Source organism: Phoenix dactylifera, unplaced genomic scaffold (assembly GCF_009389715.1).
Source record: "Phoenix dactylifera cultivar Barhee BC4 unplaced genomic scaffold, palm_55x_up_171113_PBpolish2nd_filt_p 000774F, whole genome shotgun sequence".
In the NCBI taxonomy this organism is placed as follows: Eukaryota; Viridiplantae; Streptophyta; class Magnoliopsida; order Arecales; family Arecaceae; genus Phoenix; species Phoenix dactylifera.
In genome coordinates this window covers 27,962-43,164 of record NW_024068145.1, presented here as the reverse complement: position 1 = coordinate 43,164, position 15,203 = coordinate 27,962, and positions in this window count along the sequence as shown.

Below are 15,203 nucleotides of genomic sequence, written 5' to 3'. Positions count from 1 at the left end.
TGGTCTGAAGCCGAACACGGTGTCCTCTTTTGAGCAGCTCGGCAGGCAGTTCGCCACCAACTTTGCTGCCAGCCGGCGCCAGCGACGGACATCAGACTTCCTCCTGGACATCAAGCAGAAGGAGGGGGAGTCCCTCAAAGAGTACCTGGACCGCTTTACCGCCGCCACATGGGAGGTTCGCGAGCTAGACCAGTCGATAGCCATGTCGGCTCTGAAGACTGGGGTCCGTTCCTACCGATTCCTCTTCTCCATCGAGAAGAGCTTCCCGGCCGACTTCACCGAAATGCTGGCCCGAGCCCGGAAGTACGCCAAGGCCGAGGAGGCAGTCGCCTCCAGGCGGGGGGCAATCGAGCCCACCTCGAAGAAGCGGAAGAAGCGCCGCGAGGAGCGCGGTCGACAAAGGAGCCGGTCTCCCCGCCGAGAGAAGAATCTCCCCAGACTGAGGAGCCCGCCCTGTCAGCAGGGGCGACCTCAGCAGAGGACACCTCCTCGTCCGAGGTCTCCACCACGGCCCCGGACGTACCAGGCGAGGTACGAGAACTATACACCCGTCAATGCTCCTCGGGCCGAGATCCTGATGGAAATTGAGGGTCGGGACTTCTTCCGACCCCCGCCTCCTATGCGAGACACGGGATTTTCCCGAAATTCCAGGAAGTACTGCCGCTTCCACCGAGATCGCGGGCACGACACGGAGGACTGCTTCCAACTCCGGGACGAGATAGAAGCGCTCATCAGACGGGGAGTACTCAACCGGTTCGTGAGGAACCGACATGAGGAAAGGAGGCCGGCGGAGAATGTCGCACCAACCGAAAATCCTGGCGGCAACAGGCCTATCGCCGGCACCATCAACATGATTGGGCGGACCTCGGCAGGAACAGCCGCCCAGGGAGCACCCCCGAAGCGCCCACGCACTGATGAAGTCATCTCGTTCTCGGACGAGGACTTAGAAGGGGTCGAGACCCCTCACGATGACGCTGTGGTCATCTCAATGATTGTAAATAGGTTTGATGTAAAGCGTGTCCTAGTTGACAATGGAAGCTCAGCCAACATTTTGTACTACCATGCCTACCAAAAAATGGGGTTGACAGAAGGACACCTCCGGAGAATCAATGCCCCGCTGGTCGGGTTTACCGGAGATGCGGTCCCGGTTGAAGGTGAGGCTAGCTTCCTTGTCACAGTTGGCCTCGCCCCCCGGGAGAGCACTGTGAGGATGGACTTCCTGGTGGTCCGTCTGCCCTCGGTCTACAACGCCATCCTTGGGTGCCCAGGGTTAAACGCCCTTTGAGCCGTGGTTTCAACTCGCCATTTGCTCATGCGGTTCCCCACCGGCCAAGGAGTGGGCGAGGTCCGCGGAGACCAACTGGTCGCCAAGCAATGCTACATGGCGGCCCACACAGTAAAGCAACCAGCCGAGGCACCAGACCGCCCGATGGGCCCTTCACTGCCCATAGAAACCCTCGATACGAGGGACACCCTCTGGAAGAAGCAAGTAGAGCCCGGTGAGCTCCTTATTCAAATCCCACTACAAGAAAATTTTCCCGAGCTAACCGTGCAGGTTGGCTCCGGCCTCGGCGCCCATGAGAGGAATCGCCTCGTCAGCTTCCTGCGGGACAACGCTGACGTCTTCGCCTGGTCGCCCGCGGACGTGCCAGGAATTGACCCCGAGGTCATGGTCCACCGACTCCAGGTGAGGCCAACCAGCAGGCCTGTAAAGCAGAAGAAAAGAGGCTCCGCCCCTGAGCGACAACGAGCTGCGGCCGAGGAGGTGGACAAACTCCTCGGAGCCGGCTTCATCCGGGAGGTCTCCTACCCGGATTGGCTCGCCAACGTAGTCCTCGTAAAGAAGGCCAACGGAAAATGGCGTATGTGCGTGGACTACACCGACCTGAACAAGGCCTGCCCAAAAGACAGCTTTCCTCTCCCGAGCATCGACCAGCTCGTCAACTCCACTTCAGGACACCAACTGCTAACTTTTATGGACGCCTTTTCAGGATACAACCAAATCCGAATGGCGCCAGAAGACGAGGAGAAGACGGCCTTCATCACCGACAAGGGCACCTACTGCTACAAGGTGATGCCCTTTGGCCTGAAAAACGCTGGGGCCACCTATCAGAGACTGGTCAGCCAAATCTTTAAAGACCAGATCGGCCGGAACATGGAAGTCTATGTGGACGACATGCTGGTAAAGAGCCAAGCGGCGGAACACCACATAGCCGATCTCAACGAGACATTCGCCAAGCTCAGAAAATACCAAATGAAACTCAATCCGGCGAAGTGCGCGTTCGGGGTCACCTCGGGCAAGTTCCTGGGTTTCATAGTGACCCAACGCGGAATTGAAGCCAACCCGGAGAAAATCCGGGCACTGCAAGAGATGTCGCCTCCAAAGACAGTTAAGAAGGTGCAGCGGCTCGCGGGGCGGGTAGCCGCCCTGGGAAGGTTTGTTTCTCGATCAGCCGAGCGTTGCCTCCCCTTCTTCAAGAGCCTTAAACGGCCGAAAGACTTCCGGTGGACAGAAGAATGCCAGCAAGCCTTTGAAGAGCTTCGGAGCCTTCTGGCCTCTCCCCCGCTGCTCACCAAGCCCCAGAAGGGTGAAATTCTTTACTTATATCTGGCCGTCTCCCCAGCTGCAGTAAGCTCGGTCCTCGTCCGGGAAGAAGACAAGCTCCAAAAGCCGGTCTATTACACCAGCCGGGTTCTCAGGGATGCTGAGACCCGATATTCTAAACTTGAGAAGACCATCTTCGCTCTCATCATCTCGGCTCGGAGACTCAGGCCTTACTTCCAAGCCCACACGATAGCTATATTAACCGACCAGCCTATGAAGCAGATATTGCAGAGGTCGGATCGTGCGGGGAGGATCGCCAAATGGGCGGTCGAGCTCGGGGAATTCGATCTAGAATATCGGCCCAGGCCGGCTATCAAAGCTCAGATACTCGCCGACTTCATCGTGGAGTGCACCCTTCCGGACGACCCCGAGCCGCCATCTGAGTCCGTGGAGGAGACCCCGAAGCAGCCATGGGTCCTGCACTCGGATGGGTCTTCGACCCCGGGGGGCAGCGGGGCCAGACTTATCCTCACCAGTCCAGATGGAGTGGTGGCCGAGCAAGCTCTGCGCCTCGAGTTCCCGGCCTCGAACAATGAGGCCGAGTATGAGGCTCTCATCGCCGGGCTCAAGCTGGCGAAAGAACTAAAAGTGGGAGACCTGACGGCCTTCAGCGACTCCCAGCTGGTGGTGAACCAGGTCCAAGGAGATTTTGAAGCTAAAGAGCCATCCATGCAAAAGTATCTCCAAAAGGTGCGGGAACTCACATCTGCCCTGAATTCTTTCAATATTCAGTATATTCCCAGAGCGGAAAACCTCAGGGCAGACCAGCTATCCAAACTGGCCACCTCCCGCATGAGCGAGCTTCCCAAGGGAACAGCGCTCGAGTATCTTCGGGTCCCCAGCACGGAGGAACCCGAGCCCACTATGTGCATCGACTCCGAGCCAAGCTGGATCGACGGGCTCGTCTGCTATCTTCAGGACGGAACTCTACCTCATGACGAGACGGAGGCTCGCCGAATCAAGCGCCAGGCTCCCCGGTATGTCTTGTACGAGAATAAACTCTATCGACAATCATTTACTTCTCCCCTTCTCAGATGCCTCCGCCCCTCCGAGGCGGACTACGCCCTCCGAGAGGTCCATGAAGGGATCTGCGGAAATCACCTGGGGGGTCGAGCCTTGGCCCATAAGATCCTGCGGCAGGGATACTACTGGCCCACACTCCAGAAGGACGCAACAGATTTCGTCCGCAAGTGCGATCGGTGCCAACGAAACGCCAATATCCAGCGCCGACCTTCAGCTCTGCTGACCTCCATCATCGCCCCCTGGCCGTTTGCCCAATGGGGGATCGACATCCTGGGGCCCTTTCCCCTGGCCACCGGACAGAGAAAGTTCCTGGTCGTCTCCATCGACTACTTCACCAAATGGGTCGAGGCCGAACCTGTTGCCCGGATCACCGAGCAAAAGATGCGGGACTTCGTGTGGAAGTCTATAATCTGCCGATTCGGACTACCCCGTATCCTTATATCTGACAATGGTCGACAATTTGACAATGTTCATTTCAGGGAGTTTTGCTCTGAGCTCGGCATTGATCATCGCTTCACCTCGGTTGCCCATCCCCAGACAAACGGAGAAACTGAGGTAACTAACCGAACTATTTTGCAGGGACTCAAAGCTAGGCTTGATCGGTCCAAAGGACAGTGGGTCGAGGACTTGTACAATGTCCTTTGGGCGTACCGGACCACGTTCCGACTGCCCACGGGAGAGACCCCCTTCAACCTAGCATACGGCACTGAGGCCGTCATCCCATTGGAGATCGGCTTGCCTTCTCCGAGGGTGGAGCATTACGACCCCGATACCAATTCCTCCCAGCTCAGGAGCAATTTGGACCTCGTCGAAGAGACAAGAGAGGTCGCCCGGGTGCGCATGGCGAGATATCAACAGCGAACGGCCCAATACTACAACTCCAGAGTTAAGCCCAAGCTCTTCAAAGTAGGGGACCTCGTCCTCAGGAAAGCCGAGGCTTCTCAACCAACCGAGCAAGGAAAGCTCGCCCCAAACTGGGAAGGACCGTATCAAATCGTCCGGGTACAACGGCCAGGGGCGTACAAATTGAAGTTCCTGGAAGGGACTCTGATCCCACGAAGCTGGAACTCCGAGAATTTACGAATGTACTACCAGTGAAACCCCAAGGGGTTCAAGATAATCAGGATAATGGACTCAGCTCCTTTTTCTGCAAATATTTCTCTCATTTTGATGACTGTAATCCTCTTTTAATATTGGATCGTCTGTGATCCTCAGATCTCTCGGCCAAAATCGGGATGCCTCGAGGCTCGATCGTAGAGTCCCAAACTCCCTCGACCTCGGGAAGAATCGCAGGACGGTGAAACGTCGACTGGTGCAAGATTCCTCGACTAAGGTCGAGATGCCCCGAGTGTCGACAGTGCGTGCCCAGACCCCTCGACACTTCGGAAAGACGGGGTAGTACCTTCGCAGTCCCCCGTGGCGCTCAACACCAACAACGGGGTAGTACCTTCGCGGCCCTCCGTAGCGCCTCCTCGACTAAGGTCGGGATGCCCCGAGGGTCGACCGTAGAGAACCAGACTCCCTCGACCTCGGGAAGGCGCCGTGAGGGGTGGAAATGGTGGCTCCACCCGGGGCGCCACAAAGTGGACCCCCGGGAGCGGTCGACGATCTCCGATCCCCGAAGCGAGCGATCCCTCGACTAAGGTCGGGATGCCCCGAGGGTCGACCGTAGAGAACCAGACTCCCTCGACCTCGGGAAGCGTCGCCGGTCGGTAGAGCGTGCCCAGACCAGCCGACCTGACGAACGATCCCTCGACTAAGGTCGGGATGCCCCGAGGGTCGACCGTAGAGAACCAGACTCCCTCGACCTCGGGAAGGCGCCGTGAGGGGTGGAAAGGGTGGCTCCACCCGGGGCGCCACAAAGTGGACCCCCGGGAGCGGTCGACGATCCCCGATCCCCGATGCGAGCGATCCCTCGACTAAGGTCGGGATGCCCCGAGGGTCGACCGTAGAGAACCAGACTCCCTCGACCTCGGGAAGCGTCGCCGGTCGGTAGAGCGTGCCCAGACCAGCCGACCTGACGAACGATCCCTCGACTAAGGTCGGGATGCCCCGAGGGTCGACCGTAGAGAACCAGACTCCCTCGACCTTGGGAAGGCGCCGTGAGGGGTGGAAAGGGTGGCTCCACCCGGGGCGCCACAAAGTGGACCCCCGGGAGCGGTCGACGATCCCCGATCCCCGAAGCGAGCGATCCCTCGACTAAGGTCGGGATGCCCCGAGGGTCGACCGTAGAGAACCAGACTCCCTCGACCTCGGGAAGCGTCGCCGGTCGGTAGAGCGTGCCCAGACCAGCCGACCTGACGAACGATCCCTCGACTAAGGTCGGGATGCCCCGAGGGTCGACCGTAGAGAACCAGACTCCCTCGACCTCGGAAGGTATCACAGGTCAGCAAAGCGTCCACGAACCCGCCGACCTGACGTGAGATCCCTCGACCAAGGTTGAGGCGCTCCGAGGTCCGACCATAGGGTCTTAAGCCCCCTCGATCTCAAAAAGGGCTACAAATCAACAGAGCCTCCCAGATCCTCTCAACTCCGGCAGGAGTCGCCGGGTCCATGGGAAGCCCGAGCCCCTTTTACAAGTCAAAAATGACTCCGGAGGTCGACGAGGAAGGGAAGCGACCTACTCCACCATGCAAAGCATGACCCCGAGAATGCAAGAGGTACACCCAACTAGACGCCCTCCTTGTCAAATTTTATCTACATATTGCCGAGCGGGATCTCGTCCAATGTTGGAGTCTTATTTTGCCCCAAAGCCGGGCTTCTTCGCTGGGTCGGCTTAAGACCGACCTCCCAACCTCATTATGCCTGCTCTGTTCGTCAAGTCTCCGCAATCCGTACTAAGGCTTCATAAAGTAGGGCCCAACTCGGCTCTTCTAAGTAAACTCCGACGTCCAGCTGAGAAAGTGGTCCCGGCCACGAATGTACCAGCCAAGCACAGGTACCAAGGCAATCTTTGGGAATCCCAGCCTTGTTCACCGAAATCTCGGCAGGGTCCGAGAACGATAACTATGAAAACCTTCGGCAATAACTTGTTTATTAGCCCGCGCTCCCTATGAGAGGTTCGGAGTTGAGTTCGGAAACCCGACTAAACTCCCCGAATAGCGGCACGAATAGACCTATTCCGGTCCCACTTGAAGGGCTAAGGCCCGATCTCGGTGCCTTAAGATTTTCCTAAAGGCCAAACGTGGCAACTCCCACGACTCTAAGATCCGAGTTATAGGACTTAGAGAAATTTTCTAGAAACCTAAGCTCGGAGCTCCCTTTGGTCGAGACGACTGGAATCCGAGAAGGCTAAGATATAGCTAGGGAAAAGGGCAGCTTCGTTAAGCAGCCCAAAGATTAAAATATGAAGTTAGAGGTCGTCGAGGCGGTTAGCTAAGGTTCTAGCCTCATCCACGACAACAGAGGGAAAGATGAACACAGAATGACAAAAACATTTCTTCATTAACAAAGGGCCGGAAGGCCAATTACAAAATTGGAAGTCGGCCACTCAAGGGCCGACCCCGGATACAATGAAAAAGAAAAGAAAAATATGCTAAGTCCTAAGCGGCGGGAGCCACATCCGGGGGGTCATCCGGCACATTGATGACCTCATGATCTTCCTCCGGAACAGGCTCGGGGCCGGGAGCAGGAGCTTCGGGCGCCGCCTCCGGGACAGCGTCGATCTCGGCCGCCGGAGCCGCCTCCATGACACCGTCCGCCTCGGCTACCCCCGTCGAAGGCTCGGCGGGGTCCTGCTCGTATATTCCCGCCTCGGACGTCAGGATGGCAGGAAGGGCTTGCACGTCGGACCCCCAACCCCGGTCCTCCCTCGGACGGACCGTCGAGAAGTCGTACTGAGGGCAGTACCGGCGCACCTGCTCCCGAAAGTTCTCGAAGCCTCGAAGGAAACCGTCGACCGTCTCCTCCTCCAACATGTCGCGGAACTCTTGCGACTCTTTGAAGAGTTCCACAGCATGCTCGGCTCGTTCGAGGGCCCTCCTCTCCCGGGCCTCAAGTTGCCCGAGTCGGAGGCGGAAGACCCCCTCCTCATACTCGAGGGCCGCGACCCTGGCCTGGACCTCCCCTAAGCGCGCCTCCGTGCCGCGCATGGTTGCCCTGGTCAGGGCATGAGCCGCCTTCTCCTCCTCGAGCGCCCCCACCATGGCAAGGCGCTCAGCCTCGGTGGCTGTCCACCGAGCCTCGGCCGCGGCCAACGCCGCCTCCAGCTCGGCGACTCTTTTCTTGGCCGGCTCCAGTTGCTGGCCGAGCTGTTGAACTTCTTCCCGATACCCATGGGCGATGAACGCCATGGTGTCGAGCTCGAGAATATGCTGAAAAGAAAGAAACGAGGGTATTGTGAGTTGAAAAGCACATATGTACGCTAAAAACTCGGGAAAATTAAGAAGGAAGCTTACCCGGGCGGTGTTGCAGTAAGCACTGCCGACGACCTCCTCCAGCGAAATACCCCGGAACACGGCCCGGTCCGCTGGAATCACCGCACGCTGCAACATGGAGCGTGCGACCTCGGCATCTTGAAAGGCCGAGCGCCCCTCGGGAATAGAAGAGTCCGGCTCGACCGACTCTTCTCGGAAAGCCCGGAAAGAGCTCGGCACGATCGAACCCGAGGTCCCGGAGCCGCTCGCCTCGGTGCCTCGGGTAAGCCCGGGTCCTGGCTGCTGCGGCCGGACCACGGATGGCTCCCCCCGCTGGGCAAGGGGGGTAGGGCAAGGAGGGGCCGACGGGCCCGCATCACCAACAACCCGCTCCCGCCTCGGGTCGGCTGCAGGGGCCCCCGCCTCGGGGCCACTCGTCCCGGCCGACGAAGAAGCGCCGTCCGTCCTCGCCCTCTTCCGAGGCTGGGGCACAGCACCCCCGGCCTCGGCCTCTCGCCTCCTCAGGCGAGAGAAAAGTGATGTGTTGCTGGTCGGCATGCGTGGAATATCTGAAATCAAGAATTTTGTTAAGAGTCAGACCAGTGACCGTAAAGACGGAGAACAAGAAATAAATAAATAGAATAATGCAACCGTCCTTACCCTCGGGGCGCGCCGAGCTCAGACCCACGCTCGCCAGGGCGTCCTCCCGCAGGAGCTCGGTCAGGTCGTTGCCCCTCCCGAGGGCTCGCAAAGAGTCCAGGGTCCTCAGCTCCCTCCCCGTGGGCTCGGAGAGTTTGTTGAGGGCCTTCAGCCGAGGGTGTCCCCACCTTGGCTCGAACCCCCAAGGCGCCGCAGACGCCAGAAAGAAAAACTTCCTCTTCCACTCGTGAATCGAGGAAGGGGCTTCCCGGAAGAGTGACATACCGCCCCGAAAGGCGAAATATAACCACCCTACGTCCGCCGGGTTTTTCTTTAACAGAAAACACCGGCGAAAAAGGCCTACCGAAATCGGGATCCCGTGCCCGAGGCACAGGGATAAAAACCCGATTATGGTCCTCCATGAGTTCGGAGCCAACTGCGCCGGGACGAGCTGGTACTCGGCCAGCAAGTTGCTCACGAACTCATGGGCGGGAAAACGCAGGCCCGTCCAAAGTGTCTCGCGGTAAACCGCGATCCGACCTGGGGGCGGCTGCGTCACCCTGTCTTCCGGCCCTGCGGTTTCAAGGCGAAACCCGGGCTGGAAGAAGAAACGGGAGCGGATTAACTCCAGCTCCTCTTCCGACAGACTCGACCCAACCTCTTCGGGATCGGAACCCATTCTCACGGAAGAGTGGAGCAAAAGTTAAGAGTAGAAAATGGAAGTTGACGAGGAGGAGAAAAGAGAAAACCCTAGTGAAAACAGGAAGAAAACCTACTGGACATTGCCGAAAATCGCTCCGGGCACCACCAGCAAGATTCAGCTGAGGGAGGAAGCAGGGGGGAAAGACGACGAAAATAAGAGGCAGCCAAACAAGACCTTTAGGGCAGACTCGTGGGGTTTATATAGACCCCCCTGACGGCCCAGATCGACGGGGTCGGTTCCCATCCCCCCGACCGGGTTGCGCCACGTGTCGACCTCGGAAGCCGAGGCACCGTATTCACTCCGGTTTAATAAATCGGATACGAAATCGAAGCGTTGTCCCATCGGATCTCGGGGCCTCATCATGGGTCCACAGAATCAAATCGTCTTGAGGAACGAGCGGACGTAACCCCCGCTCCCCTCGTTTAATAAGATCTGGGACACGTGGAGCCCCGATGAGGCCTCCACTTCTTCGGAATTATGATCCAGTAACATGAAATCGAAAGCGTCCGACCTCGGGTCGCGCCGCGTGTCCGTTTCAAACCCCGTAACGGCACACTCATTAATGAGCCAGAAACGTCGATTACGGAATCGAGACACCGCCTCGACGAGCTCGAGGTCCCCCATCATTAATCCGCCGTAAAATGATCCTGGCGATTCAAGAAGCATGATGATACGAGCTCCATCATTAGCTCACCGAATAAAGCAGCCTCGAGACGCCAAAGGGCGCATATCTCACCATGAAAGCTCCGGAAAGCACAAGGGGGCGGGCGAGACCTTCCCCCCAACCTTAGTGACAGACTTTACTTCCCACGTCCGAGCCCCACAAGCCGCTCGAACTCGAAAGTCGGGGGGTAGTGTTGGGGGGAATAAAGTTTCCCCCCAAATGACATAAATGCCCCTAAGAAGCCGTACAACCTCCGACCCCGGACAGCCGAAGTCAGCGTCCGACCTCGGAACGCTCGGCCACAAGACGACCGACCCCGAAACCTCCGACCTAAGAGAAACCCCGATGTCCGAGGACCGTACTCTAACACCCCTCCGGCATTTATTGCGCATGGCCGCTGTAATCTTCCGGCACACTCAACAATAAATGCGGATCTCCGGCTTACTCCACCATTAATGCGGATCTCCGGCTTACTTCATAATAAATGCGGATCTCCGACTTACTCTACAATAAATGCGCATGGCTCCTGACATCTACGGATCCCCAGCTCTCTACGGCAAATCGACCCAGCAGGGTCTAGTCGACTATGATAAGTCTCTGATCTCGGCCATACCGCCGACATCAGTGCAATGATTCGCCTGACCGAGCGCCGACCTGAACAACATGCCAAGCCGTACTACGGCCTCGCCCTGTTACATCACAGGTAAACCGACCCCCGCATATAAAAGGGAGCCTTGGCCTCTCAAGAGGGGATTGGAATATTCATACACCCAAAAATCACTGTTTATCTCCTTCTCCCCACTATTTGCCCCCTCCCTGACTTGAGCGTCGGAGGGCCGGCGCTGGAGAACCCGGCCACCGGTTCGTGTGCAGGCACCCGGACGGAGGACGCCGCCAGCCAACGGATCGCCGCCCCGCTGCGAGGACCTGCTGTTCCTTCTCTCCGACCGCCCCGGACGGAGGACGCCACCCGCCGACAGACCGCCGCCCCGCCGTGAGGACTAACAGTCGCTCCCTCTCCTCGACCGAAGATTGCCCCCGGGTCCAATTTCCAGCAACAATAATATTTTGGATAAGTTAAGAAGTCAGCCTGAACCAAAGTCTAAGACTCGAGTCGACTCCAGAGTATCACGAGTCGACTCCAAGCGTATCAAGTTCACTGGCACGGGCTCGAGTCGACTCCGGATAAGTACGAGTCGACTCCGACGTAGAACAGACAGACGAACAGAAAGCATCAACTCAAAACCTGTCAGCGAGTCGACTCCTGAAGTGCGCGAGTCGACTCCGATGTTCACCGAGTCGACTCCAGGGTAGCAAGAGTCGACTCCAAGGAGCCACAGGCAGAAAAGTCAGAGAGCAGTTTTCGGATCTGAGATTCGAGTCGACTCCAGTGGAACGCGAGTCGACTCCGATGGTTGGCAAGTCGACTTCAAAGAAAGTGAGAGTCGACTCTCAGAGGAACACAAGAAAAAAGTCAGAGAACGTTTTTCGAACTCTGAGATTCGAGTCGACTCCCGCAATACGCGAGTCGACTCCGAGACTCCGCGACCACAAAGAAGACAGAAGACTAATTTACTGTCTCTGAGATTCGAGTCGACTCCCAGACAGCTAGAGTCGACTCCAAGGCAGCTCTACATCAAAAAGACAGAAGACAGTGTTTCGGAAACTGAGAGCCGAGTCGACTCCGGGGAAGTTCGAGTCGACTCCAAGACTGGACGAGGCAAAAGACAGAAGATAGGGAGTTCGGGCTCTGAGCGCCGAGTCGACTCCCAGGATTGTCGAGTCGACTCGAGTGGACCAAATTCAAAAATAGATCCACGGACTCCATGGGATGAGCCGACTCCGAGAAAGCCAAGTCAGCTCCAGAAGTTGGCGAGTCGACTCGAGGTCAAGACGAGTCGACTCCCAGTCTAAGAGGCTACTTTAATTCAAATCCGAAACAGTTGCCGAGTCAACTCCAGAAAAGCATGAGTCGACTCCCGCTACAGCCGAGTCGACTCCTGATCGCGCGAGTCGACTCCAACCCACCAACGGACACATTGTCAGGGTGTACAGAGTGTGCAGAACGGGCAGAAAAAGCTCTCTAACGGCTAGTTTCCGTGGGGGTTGGTTTAAATAGCCACAGAGGACTGTAGCAAAGAAGAGAACAACCATTCCACTCCAAGTAATCAAGCTTTCAATCTCTGCAACTTGTTCTTCAACGAAAAAGAGGGAAGAGCAGCATTAACTGCATCCACCTACTTCTTCCCAACATTGAAAGAGCCTCCTCCTGCATTCAAGTCGGCTACACATTCAAGAGGAGACCCGAAGTTCAAGAAGCCCTTCCTCTTCTCCAACTTAAAAGCGTTTGAGGGCTCTTAACTTCGTTATTGTTCATATTGCCATTTATCTGCTTTTGAGAAGCTGTATTTTTCTGTTTGTTCTTTTCATCTACACATTGTCTTTGCTTGGTTCAATCGGAGAATTGAATCAAGGGTATAGAGGTTGGTTGGTGAGCCGAGTGTAAAACCAACGTGTAAGGGTTCGATTGTGATCCCGGGAAAACAATTGGGGTTGGTTCTAGTCAGTGAGCCTGGAAAAACCGACCGAGTTCGTTGTGAGCTCGTAAAACAACAAGTTTGGTTGTGAGCTTGGAAAACAACCGGCTGTAATCCAAGGGGTTATAGTGAATTCCCAAGTGAGACTTGGGGAGTGGACGTAGGAGCAAGGGTTAGCTCCGAACCACTATAAAACTTGGTGTTTGTGATTGATTGTCTCTCTTTCTCTTACTCTCATATCACTCACAGCACATAGCAATTAATCGAACAACTTGCAATAGCTTTAATTAGTCATCCACATCGTTTCAAATTGTAAGATTATTTTAAAACCCAATTCACCCCCCCTCTTGGGTTGTCTATCTGGGCAACAAGTGGTATCAGAGCCTAAACTCTTCCACCCAAGAGTAAAAGATCGAAATGACAACCCCATTTGGATCTTTCCACATTGAGGGTCAGTCCACCCAAAGACCCCCATTCTTTAATGGATCCGACTACTCATATTGGAAGGCTAGGATGAGAATATTCATCCAAGCCCAAGACTATGAGATGTGGACCATTGTAGTAAATGGGCCATACATCCCATCCATATTTGTAGAGGGTGTCACGGTACCCAAACTAGAAAAGGATTGGGATGAACATGACATGAGAAAGGCACAACTAAACTCTAAAGCTATGAATGTGCTTTATTGTGCCTTAGATAGAAATGAATTCAATAGGGTCTCAACTTGCAATTCTGCAAAAGAGATTTGGGACAGACTTGAAGTGACCCATGAGGGCACGAATCAAGTCAAAGAATCCAAAATAAATATTTTGGTTCATAAGTATGAACTATTTAAAATGAATTCTAATGAAACAATCACAAGCATGTTCACTAGGTTTACTGACATTGTCAATGGCCTAAAAAGCCTTGGCAAGAACTATACTAATAGTGAGTTTGTCAGGAAAATCCTTCGTTGTCTACCAAGGTCATGGGAAGCTAAAGTGACGGCAATCCAAGAAGCCAAGGACTTGAACAAGTTACCACTTGAGGAGCTTCTTGGATCCCTAATGACGCACGAGCTAACCATGAAGCAACACAACGAGGAAGAGTCCTCCCATAAGAAAAAGGTAATAGCTCTTAAATCTACTTCATCTAACAAGGACTTGTCTTGCAGTAGCAGCAGTGAAGAAGAAGAACATGAGGAAGATGATGGTGAGGCTCTTCTTGTGCGCAAATTCAGAAAATTCATCAACCACAAGAAGTCCTATCATCAAAGGAGAGGCCCCTCAAATTCCTACCGCAAGGACAAAGGTAAGGAAAGGGAAAATGAGGGGATTGGCTGCTATGAGTGTAAAAAACCGGGACACATCAGAGCTGAGTGTCCCTTACTAAAGAAGGGCAACAAGTACAAGAAGAAGAAAGCCCTCGTCACCACCTTATCGGACTCCGACGCATCATCTTCATCATCGGATGAAGAACAAGAAGAAAAGGCCAATTTGTGCTTCATGGCCAATGAAAATGAGGTAACATCTGAATCACATCTCGATTTTTCTTTTGATGAACTTTATGATGCATTTAATGAATTAATGATAGAATATAAGGCCATAAATCTTAAGAATAAAGAACTAAAAATAGCTAAACAATCATACATACTTAAATGCGATAAACTAGTTAAGGATAAGGACTGTATCACCATAGAAAATCTAGAACTTAAGACAAGCAACCAACTCTTAATTAAGAAAACTAACACCTTAAGTAAAGATAACGAAGAACTAACTAAGGAATTTTCAGAACTTAAAAACCATAAACAAATCTTAAACAAGGATCTCACAAAAGAACTAAATGATCTAAAAGCAGAAAATCAAACACTAACTAAAGAACTTAACAAATACAAACCTTTGGTTGAAAAATTTACATATAGTTCTGAAAAGTTAAATATGATACTAAATAGTCAACGAGCAGTATTTAATAAAGCGGGTTTAGGATATAAACCAAGAAATAAACAAAAACTTCTTAGCAACTTCTTTGTTAAAGCTGGGGAAAGTAAAACTAAGAAAATAACCTGCTTTTGTTGTGGAACTATAGGTCATAAAGCAAATGTGTGTAATTTTAGAAAAGGTAAAACAAAAAGAAAAATTAAAAGGGTATGGGTTCCAAAAGGAACCAACTTGACTAACCATGAAGGACCCAAGAAAACTTGGGTACCTAAGATGATATGATTTGCTTGTGTAGGAGTGTCTTGCAGCCAAGGTCAACAAAAACTGCTGGTATTTGGACAGTGGCTGCTCAAGACACATGACGGATGACAAGGATCAATTTTTCACCCTTGAAGCTAAGAAGGGAGGTGCTGTGACTTTTGGAGACAACAACCAAGGTCACATCATTGGTATTGGTAAAGTTCAAATTATCCCTTCTACTTTTATTGATAATGTTAGATATGTTGATGGTCTTAAGCATAACTTATTAAGCATTAGTCAATTATGTGATAAAGGGTATGATGTTATGTTTAAACCATCACTATGCATTATAACAAACCCTAATGACAATAGTTTAGTTTTTTAAAGGAATTAGACGTGGGAATGTGTATGTTGTAGACCTTGAAGATCTTGCCAAACATAACCAATGTCTAGTTGTTAATGAAACTAAGGATAATGATGCTAGCTGGTTATGGCTCCGTAAGTTAGGTCATGCAAGCAT